Source organism: Gorilla gorilla, chromosome 1 (genome assembly GCF_029281585.2).
Source record: "Gorilla gorilla gorilla isolate KB3781 chromosome 1, NHGRI_mGorGor1-v2.1_pri, whole genome shotgun sequence".
Taxonomy (NCBI): Eukaryota; Metazoa; Chordata; class Mammalia; order Primates; family Hominidae; genus Gorilla; species Gorilla gorilla.
In genome coordinates, this window is record NC_073224.2 from 170,892,519 (window position 1) to 170,909,864 (window position 17,346).

Below are 17,346 nucleotides of genomic sequence, written 5' to 3' on the forward strand. Positions count from 1 at the left end.
TGAATCCCTGAATAGACGAATAACAGGCTCTGAAATTGAGGCAATAATTAATAGCCTACCAACAAAAAAAAGTCCAGGACCAGATGGATTCACAGCCAAATTCTACCAGAGGTAAAAGGAGGAACTGGTACCATTCCCTCTGAAACTATTCCAATCAATAGAAAAAGAGGGAATCCTCCCTAACTCATTTTATGAGGCCAGCATCATCCTGATACCAAAGCCGGGCAGAGACACAACAAAAAAGAGAATTTTAGACCAATATCCTTGATGAACATCGATGCAAAAATCCTCAGTAAAATACTGGCAAACTGAATCCAGCAGCACATCAAAAAGTTTATCCACCATGGTGAAGCGGGCTTCATTCCTGGTATGCAAGGCTGGTTCAACATATGCAAATCAATAAACGTAATCCAGCATATAAACAGAACCAAAGAGAAAAACCACATGATTATCTCAATAGATGCAGAAAAGGCCTTTGACAAAATTCAACAGCCCTTCATGCTAAAAACTCTCAATAAATTAGGTATTGATGGGATGTATCTCAAAATAATAAGAGCTATTTAGGGCAAAGCCACAGCCAATATCATACTGAATGGGCAAAAACTGGAAGCATTCCCTTTGAAAACTGGCACAAGACATGGATGCCCGCTCTCACCACTCCTATTCAACATAGTGTTGGAAGTTCCAGCCAGGGCAATCAGGCAGGAGAAAGAAATAAAGGGTGTTCAATTAGGAAAAGAGGAAGTCAAATTGTCCCTGTTCGCAGATGACATGATTGTGTATTTAGAAAACCCAATTGTCTCAGCCCAAAATCTCCTTAAGCTGATAAGCAACTTCAGCAAAGTCTCAGGATACAAAACCAATGTGCAAAAATCACAAGCATTCTTATATACCAATAACAGACAAACAGAGAGCCAAATCATGAGTGAACTCCCATTCACAATTGCTTCAAAGAGAATAAAATACCTAGGAATCCACCTTACAAGGGATATGAAGGACCTCTTCAAGGAGAACTACTAACCACTGCTCAATGAGATAAAAGAGGACATAAAGAAATGGAAGAACATTCCATGCTCATGGATAGGAAGAATCAATATCGTGAAAATGGCCATACTGCCCAAGGAAATTTATAGATTCAATGCCATCCCCATCAAGCTACCAATGACTTTCTTCACAGAATTGGAAAAAACTACTTTAAAGTTCATATGGAACCAAAAAAGAGCCCACATTGCCAAGACAATCCCAAACCAAAAGAACAAAGCTGGAGGCATCACACTACCCGACTTCAAACTAGACTACAAGGCTAGAGTAACCAAAACAGCATGGTACTGGTACCAAAACAGAGATATAGACCAATGGAACAGAACAGAGCCCTCAGAAATAATACCACACATCTACAACCATCTGATCTTTGACAAACCTGACAAAAACAAGAAATGGGGAAAGGATTCCCTACTTAAAAATGGTGCTGGGAAAACTGGCTAGCCATATGTAGAAAACTGAAACTGGATCCCTTCCTTACACCTTATACAAAAATTAATTCAAGATGGATGAAAGACTTAAATGTCAGACCTAAAACCATAAAAACCCTAGAAGAAAACCTAGGCAATACCATTCAGGACATAGGCATGGGCAAGGACTTCATGTCTAAAACACCAAAAGCAATGGCAACAAAAGCCAAAATTGACAAGTGGGATCTAATTAAACTAAAGAGCTTCTGCACAGCAAAAGAAACTACCATCAGAGTGAACAGGCAACCTACAGAATGGGAGAAAATTTTTGCAATCTACTCATCTGACAAAGTGTTAATATCCAGAATCTACAAAGAACTCAAACAAATTTACAAGAAAAAAACCAACAACGCCATCAAAAAGTGGGCACTTCTCAAAAGAAGATATTTATGCAGCCAACAGACACATGAAAAAATGCTCATCATCACTGGCCATCAGAGAAATGCAAATCAAAACCACAATGAGATAACATCTCACACCAGTTAGAATGGCCATCATTAAAAAGTCAGGAAACAACAGGTGCTGGAAAGGATGTGGAGATATAGGAACACTTTTACACTGTTTGTGGGACTGTAAACTAGTTCAACAATTGTGGAAGTCAGTGTGGCGATTCCTCAAGGATCTAGAACTAGAATTACCATTTGACACAGCTATCCCATTACTGGGTATATACCCAAAGGATTATAAATCATGCTGCTATAAAGACACATGCACACGTATGTTTATTGCAACACTATTCACAATAGCAAAGACTTGGAACAACACAAATGTCCATCAATGATAGACTGGATTAAGAAAATGTGGCACATATATACCATGGAATACTATGTAGCCATAAAAAGGATAGTTCATGTCCTTTGTGGGGACATGGATGAAGCTGGAAACCATCATTCTCAGCAAACTATTGCAAGGACAAAAAACCAAACACCGCATGTCCTAACTCATAGGTGGGAATTGAACAATGAGAACACTTGGGCACAAGAAGGGGAACATCACACACCGGGGCCTGTCGTGGGGTCGGGGGAGAGGGGAGGGATAGCATTAGGAGATATACCTAATGTCAATGACGAGTTAATGGGTTCAGCACACCAACATGGCACATGTATACATATGTAACAAACCTGCTTGTTGTGCACATGTATTCTAGAACTTAAATTATAATAATAAAAAATAAAAATTAAAAAGGGGGTATTTTTCTTACATAAAAATAAACTTGGAGATAGGTGCTTGCTGGTATTGATTTAGAAGGTTGATGCTGTTTGGGCTGACATTCTGAAATTTTCTTGAAATTTCCATTCTTCTTCCTTCTCTAAGGGCAGAAAGGTATGATGTATTTTCTCACCCATTATAAGGATCATGGCCTACATGCCTTCTACATGAAAGCTGGGTTAACAAGAGAAAAGCGTAGCAAACTTAGTCAAAGCTTTATGTGACATGGGAGCCTTCAGAAATGAAGACCCAAAGATCCAGGGAAAGCTATCTATTTTTATGCTTAGGTACAATGAAGAATAAATGGCTGTGTAGAAATCTGATTGGACAAAGGGTATAATATAATGGTAATAGACTAGTAAGGGAGGGGAGACCCTGTAAGGCTTGCCTGTTCAGATTGTTGTTGGTTTCTGTGTAGCATTCTTTCCTCCCAGGTATGGGGCAAGAGCCCTCTGAAATGAGACTTCAAGAGAAAAATTAAAGGAGTGACTTTCTAGGTTTTATGGCTTGTTTTGGAGGAGAAATTTGGTTGGTGTGTTGTCTCATCTGCCATTAAACCAGACTGCCAATCTCAAGAATAGGTCAGTCCAGTTAAACAGTTAACAATTGTATCTCATCTCAGGAGGCAATGTTGTAGGTGAGCTTTCACCAAAGTTAGGCTTTTATGTAGTGTAAGCAATCAAGTATTTAATAAGAGGTATTTTTATAGAAACGAAGTAAAAACAAAGGTTAATAGAACAAACTAAACTCAATTTTTGAGTCCAGAGGGCACCTGGTCAAGATTTCTAGATGTTAGTCTCCAAGTAGCTTCAGTTGAAACAAGGGCAGGCAGTGGTAGTTTGAACAAATTTTCTTGGTTTACTGCTTGCATGGGGTGCACCAGTGAACTTCCTGAATAGTCTATACAGCAACAGGCATGAAGGTTGTTCGTACACAAGTTGTGGTAATTTATCTGAAGTCTATATAAAGTGATCCAGCTTCAGTTTGCTAGGCTTCAGGAAAATAGCAGTTTTTTTGTTTTTGTATTTTTTTCAATGATTCCAAGCCAGAAAGTGGGAGAAAAATTAGTATTAATTATTTGAAGACTTGCAGCCAGAACTGGGAGGAAACTAGAAAATTCAAGAATGCAGTCCAGATTTTAGGTAACTAACAAACCTTCAAAAACAATGAGCTAGAATGTAATAACAGATACACTATAATTTTATTCTGAAACAGAATTTTTTTGTACAGTCACCCGCATTTCTACCAAAAATAAATCAGACTGATTTGTTTGCACAATTGGTTTAGTTTCATTCAACTTGACCTGCTTATTTTAAAAAGTGCAGCAAGAATAGTGATTGACCAATAAGCTCTCTTTACATTTGCTTTGCTGGTACTTCTTATAAGAAATCTCAGTGAGGAAGTCAAGACAAGAACTCACCATCAAAATTAACCTATAGGACCTATAAATTTGGATACATTTATTTCTACTTGAGGTCCCCAAAATATCCCGAGGTTTCTTGGTCTGTCAGGAAGTGAGATTCTTTACCTACTTAAAGGGTAACTGTGTGGACCATATATTTAAGGCAGCAAGCCAGTTTTTCCAAGGAGTTCTTTATTGGCTCTATAAAGTCAACCCTAGTTTCTTAAAGTTGTCTGATCACAAATGAAAATAAGGCATTCCAAAAAAGTTTTGGTAATAAAACCAGTATTTCTATTTGTATCCTGTTATAAGGATAACAGATTTATATTGAACTTATGCAAATAACTATATTGCCATAAGAATAAGAATACTCAGGCCAGGTATGGTGGCTCATGCCTGTAATCCCAGCACTTTGACAGGCCAAGGTGGGCAGATCACTTGGAGCCAGGCGAAATCCCATCTCTACTAAAAGTACAAAAATTAGCCAGGTGTGGTGGCAGGTGCCTGTAATCCCAGCTACTTGGGAGGCTGAGGCACGAGAATCACTTGAACCCAGGAGGCAGAGGTTGTAGTGAGCCAAGATCATGCACTGAACTCCAGCCTGGGCAACAGAGAGTGAGACTCTGTCTCAAAAAAAAAAAAAGAAAAAGAAAAAGAAAAAAGAATAAGAATACTCATAAATAATATTTTTTAATTCTGAAGGAATCAGGTGAAAAAAAGTAAATTTTTTATATTTTTGTTCATAAAATTATAGTTTACCAAATGACTGTAAGCTATAGCTAGCTTAAACAAAAATAAATTTCTTAAATCTGAATAACAAAACTTTTATTAAAACAATAAAATTTCAAAGAAAATGTCATAAAAACATTTTTTTTTCTTTTTTGAGACAGGGTCTCACCTTGTCACCCAGGCTGCAGTGGCATGATCCCAGTTCACTGCAACTTCCACCTCCTGGGTTCAAGTGATTCTCATGCCTCAGCCACCCAAGTAGCTGTGATTACAGGTGCATGCCACCACCACCACACCCGACTAATTTTTGTATTTTTCACAGAGATAGGCTTTCACCATGTTGGCCAGGCTGGTCTTGAACTCCTGGCTTCAAGTGACCCTTCTGCAGCAGCCTCCCAAAGTACTGGGATTACAGGCATGAGCCACTGCGCCCTGACAAAAATATTCTTATCAGTTAATTTAGTTCCATGTAATTAATTATTGTTCTGTTTGATTTTGGTTAGCAGTTTCATAAAGCCATCAGTTTCTTCATTAGAGTACTGAAAATTCTTACCCAGTCCAATGATGTATTCTTTATCAGAAACCTATACTCAAGAGTACTTTAGAGTCTTTTTCATGAATCTTCCTGAAAAAGCAAGTTTGGACTATACCTGATTAAAAGTGCTTTTAGAGAAGAAGGAAAACAATAACCATCTATGAATGACAAAGAATGGCCATGTATGACAAAGAATGGCCATCTATGAATGACAAAGAATGGCCATGTATAAAATCAGATGAGAGACTTCATTATAAAAATGATGCAACTTACAAAAAGTTTTGGTTATTTCTGTGGTATACAACATTTTAATATAATAATCAAAATTATGACAGATTTCTAGGAATTCTATATAATTTTTGGAACACTATCAAAAACATACTTAGATGTTGATATTAACATATATATGTTTAAAAGGTTTAGCAACACTTATTATTTGACAATGCATCCCATGTAATTTAACATATCAAATAAGACTTATTAGTTTAATATCTCTCTTTTATAAAGTGAGAGAGACATCCTTTAAGCTTTCCAGGGACCCAACTGAACAATTCCAAAGTTAATTCAAAGTCAAACAGAGTTAATTTAGAATTTGACTTTGGGAAGTTTGTCAAAAATGTCAAATGGTTTAAAACACATGATTAAATATGAGCTTGGCTATCTATTCAAAATGACAATAACATATTTTAAAGGCAAATGCAGGAGGTTACATATTGTGAACAACGACATAGCTCTTTTAATACTGAGAAGACTCACTTTTTATTAATAAAAATAATCAAGGCCAGGTGTGGTGGCTCAAGCCTGTAATTCCAACATTTTGGGAGGCTGAGGTGTGCAAATCACTTGATCCCAGGAGTTCAAGACTAGCCTGGGCAACATAGTAAAACTCCCATTTCTACAAAAACTACAAAAAATTAGTCGGGCATTGTGGCATGCACTTGTGGTCCCAGCTTGGGACTTGGAGGCTGAGATGAAAGGATCAGTTAAGTCCAGACGGCGGAGGTTGCAGTGAGCTGAGATCACACCACTGCACCCCAGGCTGAGTGACAAAGTGAAATCCTGTCTCAAAAAAAAAAAAAAAAAAAAAAAAGTAATCAAAGACCTAATAACATAAAGTGTAAGAAATTATCTTTTTTTTTTTTTTGAGACAAAGTTTTGCTCTTGTTGAACAGGCTGGAGTGCAATGGCGCAATCTTGGCTCACCACAACCTCCACCTCAAGGGTTCAAGTGATTCTCCTGCCTCAGCCTCCCGAGTAGCTGGGATTACAGGCATGTGCCACCACGCCCGGCTAATTTTGTATTTTTAGTAGAGACAGGGTTTCTCCATGTTGGTCAGGCTGGTCTTGAACTGCTGACCTCAGGTGATCCGCCCACCTCGGCCTCCCAAAGTGCTGGGATTACAGGTGTGAGCCAACGTGAGCCACCACGCCCGGCCTAGAAATTATCTTGACAAAACACAAAATATTTGTCCTAACAAATTATTTAAAAGGAAAAAAAAAAAAAAACCCTTCACATTCTCAGACCAATACTCCAAGAAAACGTCATGATTTTAAACTAAGAAAAAGAAATTCTAGTTAGATCAGGGTAATATAGCTAATTTTAATAAAACCTGATGAATAAATTTATCCAGTCTCAGTCATCTTTGACTGATAACACAAGGTAAAATTTTTACAAACCTTTTATAACTTTTTGTTATATCCATAAGCTTTTTTTTTAAAAAACATACTTTTGTATCTTTCTTTATCAAAACATCTATTTTCTTCACATACAGAGTTGTTTCTCTATACAGTCATATCTCATTTTGTTGCTCTTCATTTTATTGTGCTTTGCAGATATTGCATTTTTAAATAAATTGACAATTTGTGGCAACTCTAAGTTGAGTGAGTCTATTTGCATCATTTTTTAAATAGCATGTGCTCACTTTGTTTTTGTCAGCATTTTTTTAGCAAAGGAAGTATTTTTAAATTAAGGCAAGTACAATTTTTTTTCAACATAATGCTATTGAACACTTAATGGACTACAATATCGTATAAACATGACCTTTATATGCACTAGTGATATGACTCCGATGACTGGAGGAATATCAGGGTCCTTAGTCTCATGCCAATTTTGATAAAATGACACGGAGACACATGGAGTGGTTTTAAGGAGCGGGAAGTTTAATAGACAAGAAAGAAGGAAGAAACTCCCCAACACAGAGACAGAGGGAGGGAGGGCTCCAAAGCCAAGAGAGGAAACTCCCCTGTGCAGCAGAAAAGTGGCTGCTTATATGAGAAGGCTGGAGGAGGTGGTGTCTGATTTGCATAGGGCTCAGGGGCTGCTTTGACCAGGCAGGTCATTTACGGAGCCGTGAAAAACCTAGCCCTTCCACCCTAGCCTTTCAATATGCAAATGCACAGCACCATGATGTTCTACACATGTGGGGATATGTGGGGGCAGCCATGTTGCCAGGCACATGTGGGGGCAAGGAAGAAGCTGCCAGGAATTGACATGTTTTGGTGGACCCAGTTTCTAAGGGGCCCATTTGCATATCAAAGTTTGCTGACCGAGCTTTAAGAACCAGGGCTTTCCTGCTAGGCAAAAAAATGTTTCTGGAGCTGCTTAAAAGAAACAAAAACTTCCCAAGGACCCCTTTTCCTCTTTATTTGCCTAAAATAATTTCTTAATAACTCCTGTTACACTGGGAAATCAAAAGTATGTATGACTCACTTTATTGCAGTATTCACTTTATTGCAATGATCTGGAACCAAACCTGCAACATCTCCAAGGTATGCTTGTAATTTCTAGTAGCTTAATAACATATGCTAATTATAATCTTTAACTCTAGTAACCTTAATTTCTAATGAAAACTAGCAAGTATTGTAAATTGGCTTACATCAGCATTTACCATTTTATAATTTCCAGAAAGATGTTTCCTCAGTTTTCATGCTTATTACCAGACTCAGATATATGTAGCTCTCTATGCCATATAAAAAGAGGATGCTAAAATATTTAAACTTAAACTTATGCTTAGTACTTAATGTTTTAGTATTTTACCTTACTGAGGCATATAGCAAGTACATGTTACTTAATCTCACATTAAGGTTTTAAGTTACCAAAAAAGATTTTTGAAGATATTCTTAAGTAGACATATGTTATAAAGCATAATTATATTGAAAATTTTACTTATAGACTTTTATCTCACATTCATCTAATTCATTCATCTTTAAGAATTATGCTTGAACTGTTTATGAAAATTTTATAACACAGTAAATAAAGCTAACCACTATCTTATCTTTTTTGTTGACAAATCAGAGAAATATCAAAAAATCACAGACACAAACTAAAAAGCTAAACATGTTCTCTCCTCTGTTTTTTTTTTTTTTTTTTTTTTTAGAAACTGACATGCATCAAGCAATTAATTCATGTTTTACTGTGCATTCTGCTTTTAGGCTAGATTTCTAGTTTTATAATCTTAAACATCTAACGAGACAATATAAACCTGTCTGTACCAAAAACCCAGGCAAAAATGTATGTCTGTATTAGATTTAATGATATAAACATACAGACAGAGCAGATTTTACAGTTTCTATTCTATAACTTTTAGCTACATGCCAGGTTCAATAATTTAAAGCTCACTAGCTGGATCTGTCAAATGGGTAAGGTAAGGTTATCTACTCAAATGACTACAGCTTTTTACCAATTTTTCTGGAGAAGGCTTTTAAGAGTTTTCATTTGACCAGTTTCCAAATAGTTTATTTTTTTCTCTTTTCTATGAAAGTCATCTCCCTGAAGTTTTTATTGCAAAGGGTAACTATCAAGTTCTAGAGAAGAGTGTAGAAAATTTACAAACCAAAGGCACAGAGAAAGCCTACTATCAGAGACCAATCTTATGGAGGCTATGAACTAGATTGTAAGCTAGTGCCTGAGGAGACATCTTACAGCTGTTTGAATGTCTCCAAAGACCCACCTGAGTGGACGAGTTATCCATTTCTGTTACAACTGAATTTGTTGCATTTTTCTCGATTTTTGTCTGAAGTTCTCACTAGAGAGTGTTTATAGACACTCTCTAGTGAGAGAGATGGGCTTATCAAGATAGCCACTCTATGGTAGAGCCCCAGCTGGGAGGATCATTAGGCTCAGGTATGTCAAGTAAGGGACACACAGAGGAAGATTCAAAATGAATGCTGAGGTAACATAAAATTATGGGAATTTACTACAGGATTTTACAAGGACATATACAGATGGACCTAAGAGAAGGTTTAGAAGCCTAACTAAAGTCTGGCCACAGAAACCAGAGTCCTTCTAAGAAGGGGTCTTAGAGAAGCCAGTTTAAGAAGATTTTGAGTCCCCTTCCCCATCCCCCTAAAAAGCCAATGATATTCTACATTCTTCTCAGCAAAAAATCTTGCCAGCAAGAAAGAAAACAGAAGGGCTGAGCATATAGTTAGCAGGGATTCAACAAGAGTTTCAGTCAACTAAGTTCCCATGGAAGAAGCAATATCCAATAGTGAGAACACAGAGGCCTTAAAAAAAGTAAAGCCTGAATATCAGCTTTCAATTAATCAGACTTCTGACCAGAGTTCTTTGAAGAAAAAAACAAAACAAAAAAACTTTTCAAATCTTTTATTTTCAGATTTCAGCCACAACAAACAGCGACTGCTTGAACTACTTGTGGCTTTTTTTTTCTGCTTTTAAACTGAGGCCCCTACCAAGTGACTCAGAACCAAAATCAGTCAGTCTTTTATGACTTAACCAAGGATGAAAGAGATGTCCTGAAAAGAGGGTGCAAAAAGCTGTAGTCCTCCCAAGATCCAGAATCATCCGCAAAAGACAATCAAAAGAAAGAAAGACCTTTGTTGCCACAGAACTAAGCAATGAAGGCTGAGACCAAAAAAAACAAAAACAAAAACAAAAACAAAAAAAACAGGCCTCTCACGAATTGGAACTTCTAATAAGACAAATTCCCCTGAGAGGTGACACTACATGACAAAAAAAAAAAAAAAAATTCAGGCTCTCAGCCTATTTGGACTGGCTGCCTGATGTAAGCTGATACTTGCACCCCCCAGCTGGCAGAGACCAGAGAGAATATTCTCACTGATAATAAAACCAAACCTTCAGGACACAGAACAAGACAAATAGGAAAGAAATGGATGTCCCTGGAAAGGAAAAGATCAATAACAAATATGTACTTCCAAACCAAATTTACACAAAAGACACAATCCAAACAAATGATTTCTTCCTGCTAATCTGAATTTGGGAAGGAAGGGATAAAAACAAATGCTTACCTTCCATTCTTAATTGGGCACTACAGGCAGAGATCCAGGAGAGGTGACCTTGGTTTAAAAAAAAAAAATGTGTTTTGTTGTTGTTGTTGTTGTTGATTTTTTGTCAGTTGTCCCAAGATCTGGTGTGAGGTGTTTCAATGACCCCACATTGGGCACCAGAAACTGTAGGGGCAGGAAAGGGGTGTGATAACTTGATATTATAGGAGGAGCAAACGTAGCACTTACTCACCCACCGTAAGTGCTACGTTTGATCCTCCTATAATAAAAGATAGGTTAACAAGAGAAAAGCATGACAAATTTGTTTAATCAAAGTTTTATGTGACACAGGAGCCTTCAGAAATGAAGACCAAAAGACCCAGGGAAAACTACTTTTATGCTTAGGTTTGATGAAGAGTGGACATCCATGTTGAAATGTGATTAGACAAAAAGGGTGATTGAGTGGTAAAAGACAGAGGAAAACCTAGTAAGTCCTGTCTGTTCAGATTCTTCTGGGTTTCTGTAGAATTCCTTCCTCCTAGATATGGGCCAGGACCCTTCTGAAATGAGGTTCTTCAAGGGAGAAGAGAAAAGAGTGACCTTTCTAAGTTTAATGGCTTGCTTTGGGGAAAGGGTTCTAGTTTCTATGACCCACTTTAGGCAAGAGGAATTCTACGACTCACTTCAGGAGAGAAAGAGAGCAGGAGAAGGTCAGAGAGAGATTTTGCTTTTGAGGCTTTCCCATCTCCTTTAGTTCAAAGTGCTCAGCATGCCAAAGTGCCATACTTTGTGTTATCATTTTCTGAGCCCCAATGCTTGGGTCACATATGGTAGCTTCAGCTCCTGACATTAGATCCACATTCAAGGAAAGAAAAATGAGAAAGGGATGATGCCAGGCAGATATATCCCCTTTTAATAGGAAAGCAAAACCTCCCCCAAAACATTCAGGAGACTTCCATCTACCATGTGTTAAGCACAGCTGCACACAGAACCAAGCAATGAAGGACACAGAACCAAGTCATGAAGCTGTGTGGCTACTGTTGGCTCAAAGGAAACTGAAATATGAGCATCTATCTGGGCACATTGCTCCCCAGTCTGGAGTTTTGTCAGCAAAGAAGGAGTGAATGAATATTAAGTAAGCAATCAACAATATCTGCCACAGTATTATTTACTGAATCTTCCATGTGCCAAGCTCTACACTGAGATCTTTATATAAATTATTTCATTTACTCCTCACATTTAATACAATAAGGCTTTTTAAAATTAGTATTTTTTTTTAAACAGATAAGGAGATAGTGGCACAAAAAAATGTAGACAACACAATTCAGCTACAAGGTGGTGAAAGTGTGTTTCAAAACCAGATATTTTAAACCTAGAGCTTAGAGCTTAGCATTGTTGGGTTGATGGGAAAAAGTTACACACACACACACACACACTCATAGGACCTCTGGAAAATTCTCTTATACCTATGAGCTATTATTGTGGCTAGAACATAGCATGTGAGATTACATGCTTTACCCTTCCTCTGAAATTTCACCCCACAGCTCTGGCACTCAACATTTTACAAGTGCTTCTGTTAAACACTATACGTATGTAAAACATTCCCCCACTCCCCACCTTGACTGGGCTTCTTGGGTTAGAGATTATATTTTATATTTCTTAATGTTCTCCTCTCCAACAGTGCCTTGCTCTTATTCAACCAAGAAGTGAATGCTGCCAGTAAAAGCAACCAGAGTAAGTTTTTAAATTCAAAAGACCTGAAGTCCTGCTTTTCTAGGCACAGGGTCTGCTCCTTAGCAGCTTCAAAGGGGCTGTACTGGAGCAAGAAGGAACCGTAGGCAGGGGATTCATGGCTGGAGACAGACTTCACAGATACCCTCTATTCTCAGCTAATTAGTGTCTTCAACTCCTCTCTTGCTCATCTTCTTAGATTCCTCTCATTGTTGCTTTGAGAGTTTAAAATCGGAAAAATACTGTATTTCCTATTATAAACAGTATAATAGGAACACATAACATCAATGTCCTGGCCTAAGGCCTATGAGGCTTGGAATGTGTATGATCACCAAACATCAATAATTTAAGATCTATTCCAGTATAGAATACTGCAAGTATATCATGCTATGCTGTAAATGTAACACATTTATAACTACAGCTCTCAGAGCTCTAAGCATGTGCCTAGACCTAAAACAGATCCAGCAGTGGGTCCACTTAAAAAAAATCAGATAGTATCTCTGTGTCTCTGTTTTTCATTAAACATTATGCTTGAGAATAATTTAAGCTCAGTCAGTGTCACAGAGTTAATACTATTTATTTACCCAAAGTTACTTTAAAAAAATCCATTTCTACAGAGGTCCATCGGCATTGCCACTTTGCATTGGAACCTGTGGTCAAGCAATTAGTAACAGTTCTCAGTTGGTGTCCTTGTCTTAAGGATCCACAAGTACAGAGAACTTTAGTGAGGAGGCTCCAGAAAGAATTCTGCTCTTGGATAGCAACTTGACAATCAAACCTGAGAATTATTAGGAAAGAGAATAGCCAAAGCAGAAAGGAAATGGGACAGCTTTGTATTGTAATTAAAATACAGGAATCAGATACATGTGGATTTGAATCCTAATACATATGCACTAGCTGTGTGAATTGGGGAAAGTTACTTAATCTCTTGAGTCTCATAGTTTTCATCTGTAAAACAGGAAGGATACGATACAAATATCTGACAGAAGGGACTTTAAGTTAACATATGCAGTGCCTGTTTAGGCACCATGGTTAGGCATTCTATAAATAACATTATTATTTACATGAGACACACAGGGCGAAAGAATTAACAGAGCATATTGTTTACCATAGGAATCAGATCCCAGAGGGGCCAGTAGAACCAAGGAAAGGCTTTTCTTACTAAAGATGCTTTCCTCCAAGCTCACTTTACCTTATGCCTTGCTATTCTGCCTCCTCGGCTAGAGTGGCTATTCTGAAATATCCATGTGCTGGCTCCATACTATCCTACCGATAGCTATTTGTCACAGCCATCATGCCCACTAGCTCTGTGAAACTTTTGTTTCCAAGGTAAAAGAACAATTCCAGCTATGATTTTTTTTTTTCACTGTTGGTTAAATGGATCAGAAGGATCAGCTGCATATCTCTCCCACAAATAAGACCAGCACATTGCCTATTGGAAAGAGATCAGTATATTTGAAGGAGTCAAAGCCTCTCAGGTCTGCTTTTAAGAAAACAAAGTGTTTTCTACTATTATAAGTAGCCCCTGAACAAACAGTCTTACCTGCTAACAATGCACGTTGAATAGATTGGCTATAAGTTGGTGTAGGGGTGTTTTCTGTGATCCTCATAAGTTTGTGGGTGTTTCCGTGATCCTCTTAAATTTATAGTTGGGACTGACTCCTGTAACAAAAGACAGATTAACAGGAGAAAAACAAGTAGGTTTACAAATACATGCAGTGCACTTCACATAGAAGAAATTTCAATGAAAGGTGACTCAAAGCACTGGCTTAAAAACCTGGCTTATATAAGACCTTCAGCAAAGAACAATAAATTTTAGAGAAGTAACAGGACAAAGGAAAACAGTTTAAGGCTTCCAGAAGTGGGAAACTGTGGGAAGGTAAATTTATGAAAATAAACTAATAGAGCAAGGCTTGTTTGCGTATTCCTCTGGTGCCATCTCTGGGCTGATAAGAACTGTCTCCAGTAAAAGATAATTTATATCCTGTCTTCAGGCAGAAAAGGAGGATAGAGAGAGCTTCTCTCCTTTTGCTGCTTCTTAACTGCCTTTAGTTAAAAAATTAGAGGTTACCTTCTCTATGTTAAAGAGGTATATTTTGGGCTGACATATTCTAATTTCCTTCACTGGGACTGAAGTCCCTAAGCCTAGCACAATGAGACTGAATAGAGCAAGGTGAAACTGTCTGATGAAATAAGATCATGCTGTATTCTGTTTCATTGGTCAATGTATCTGTTTTTGTACCAATACAATGCTGTTTTGGTTACTGTAGCCCTGTAGTATAGTTTGAAGTTGGGTAGTGTGATGCCTCCAGCTTTCTTCTTTTTGCTTAGGATTGCCTTGGCTATTCAGCCCCTTTATTGGTTCTATATGAATTTTAAAATAGTTTTCTCTAGTTCTTTGAAGAATGTCAATAGTAATTTAATAGAAATAGCATTGAATCTATAAATTGTTTTGGGCAGTATGGCCATTTTCATGATACTGAATCTTCCTATCCATGAGCAGGGAATGTTTTTCCATTTGTTTTTGTCATCTCTGATTTCTTTGAGCAGTGGTTTGTAGTTCTCCTTGTAGAAATCTTTCACCTCCCTAGTTGTCTGTATTCCTAGATATTTTATTCTTTTGTGGGAAGTGTGAATGGGAGTTCATTCCAGATTTGGTTCTCAGCTTGACTGTTGTTTGTGTTCTATTATAAAGATACATGCACGTGTATGTTCACTGCAGCACTACTCATAATAGCAAAGACATGGAGTCAACCTTAGTGTCCATCAATAATAGACCTGGTAAAGATAATGTGTTACATAGACACCATGGCATACTATGCAGCCATAAAGAAGAATGAAATCATGTCCTTTACAGGAAAATGGATCGAGCTGGAGGCCATTATCCTTAGCAAACCAACACAGGAACAGAAAACCAAATATCACATGTTCTCACTTATAAGTGGGAGCTAAATGATGAAAACACATGGACACATAGACAGAAACAACACACACTAGGGGGGAGGGTGGGAAAAGGGAGAGGATCAGGAAAAATAACTAATGGGTACTAGGGCTAATACCTGGAATAATCTGTACAACAAACCCCCTTGACACAAGTTTATCTATGTAACAAACCTGCACTTGTACCACTGAACTTAAAAGTTTTCTTAAAAAAAAAAAAAGATCCCTCATGTATATAAAACAACAACTCAAATTTTACTGTCAAGCAGAATGCTGTTCAGCCTAATGATTTTTGTTTCAAACTCTCCTCCTTGGCTGTTTGAAATAGACTATACATTTTCTCTGTGGTGATCTCAGCCTACACCAATTCAAATACAATATGATATGGTTTGTCTTAGTTTTCCTTGTTAGAGGATACATCTGCATGCTGACTTCTTTCACCAAATAGCTGTTGCATGAGACAAGTGTGTAAGATCTATCAGTGCATTTCATTAGGAGTAAAAGCTCACAGATGGGATTCAGCAAAGTGATTTTAAATCTAAAGTCTTTACCTCTCAAACTCACCTGGCTATTGCACCATGGAGAAGATGAGGGAGGGAGGAGGCAGAGTTTCTATTTCTGTAGAAAAATGGTAAATAGGCAGCTAGGAAGTCATAACCCTGACAAGTATTGAAGCACAGTGGATATTTATCTTTGAAAGAAAAACCAATTTTATTTGTTTTACATAATAATGGATTCAGAGAAGTTTCCAAAACAGAAAAATTAGTTAACTGATCAAGGCTTAGTTCTGAATATTTTGATAGGCTGAGTATACACAGAATGGAAGCTGACTCTAGATGTCCTATAGGCTTTCCAAAGAATGTCTCAATATGTCAATTTTCTTTCATTGTGGAAGAAAAGAAAACAAAACAGCCACAATTTTCTCAGAGCAAATGGAAAGTATTATCTCTTTTCTGCAAACTAATAGGCCAGCATTCGTATTACATAATAAAGTCATAATTTTAAAAAGACCTTTATTTCCATGCGTTATAAAGAAAATTGTATTTTTCCTCACAATTGTGCAGCACTCCAACAAGAACCAAAAAAGCCATCCACTAAGATTAAAGATCGTTCCAGACATCTAATTTCTCAAGACATAGATTTTCTGTAGCCAAAAATTAGATGAACTCCCAGATCAGGAAGAAAGCTTTCCAAAGCCCCGTCTTTAGTTGAGTTGACTTGCCCAGCATGACATATTAGGATGATCCAATCATTTTAAAGTAACAAATCCTCTCTTAAAGAGAAGGTAACCTCTGATATCATTAGAGACCCCAGTGTTCCTTTGGTTGTTACACTCTTTTCTTTTATTCTGATCTGTAATCTGTTAACCAGTGGGAAGTCAGGAGAACAAAGACATCTCAGACACTGTATATCAATCAAGGAATCAGCTGTACTACAATGACAACTCAGCTGGCGGCTTTGAAAGTTTATACCATGAGCCAGCATAAAATGTAATCATCTCAGAAGTCAGAGCATATTATGGGATAGAAAGCTTTTCTTTAGAGCCTGAGAAGATCAGCAGGAAAATATTTTATCGACATGGTATTGATGATGGTAACATAGATAAAAATCTTCAACCATTTCAAAAATTGTTTTAATAAACAATTCAGGAAAAATGATGGCCTTATATAATATTTCCATGGGGGGCACAGTTTTAAAGGGTGATGGTGAAATTTAGAACAAAGAGCAGCAGGAATTTTCCTATGACAGCATTTGTACATCCTTTCTAGTATAAGACCTGACTAGCACTACAGAACTGAAATAACACTACAAAAGAAACACATTTTTTAAGGCCAAAAGGACTTTTAAAAATAAACATTTTCTTTTTTCATTCTTGACTATCCATTGAGACTATTTCTCTCTCTGTTATTGGCCTCACCCAGTAAGCGAATATTGTGGCATTCTAAAGTTCTATAATCAAGCATGTTGGAGTTCACTGAGATTAGCACTGATCTTTTGACACTAGCTGGCCATCTGATGAGAGAAAAGCATTCTTAAGTGAGCTA

The 17,346-nt window shown here is 37.4% G+C and overlaps 1 long non-coding RNA gene across 2 annotated transcripts in view; it reads right to left on the minus strand.

The window, feature by feature from the left end:
- Positions 1 to 17,346, minus strand: part of LOC109029116 (uncharacterized) — an 87,409-nt gene that overhangs the window by 43,729 nt on the left and 26,334 nt on the right. For both annotated transcript variants that reach the window (XR_008672610.2, XR_008672596.2), the window contains exons 2-3: positions 13,905 to 14,023; positions 10,655 to 10,702 (exon numbers count right to left, since the gene is read on the minus strand). This is a non-coding gene — a long non-coding RNA (uncharacterized lncRNA). The remainder of the gene's footprint in view (positions 1 to 10,654; positions 10,703 to 13,904; positions 14,024 to 17,346) is intronic.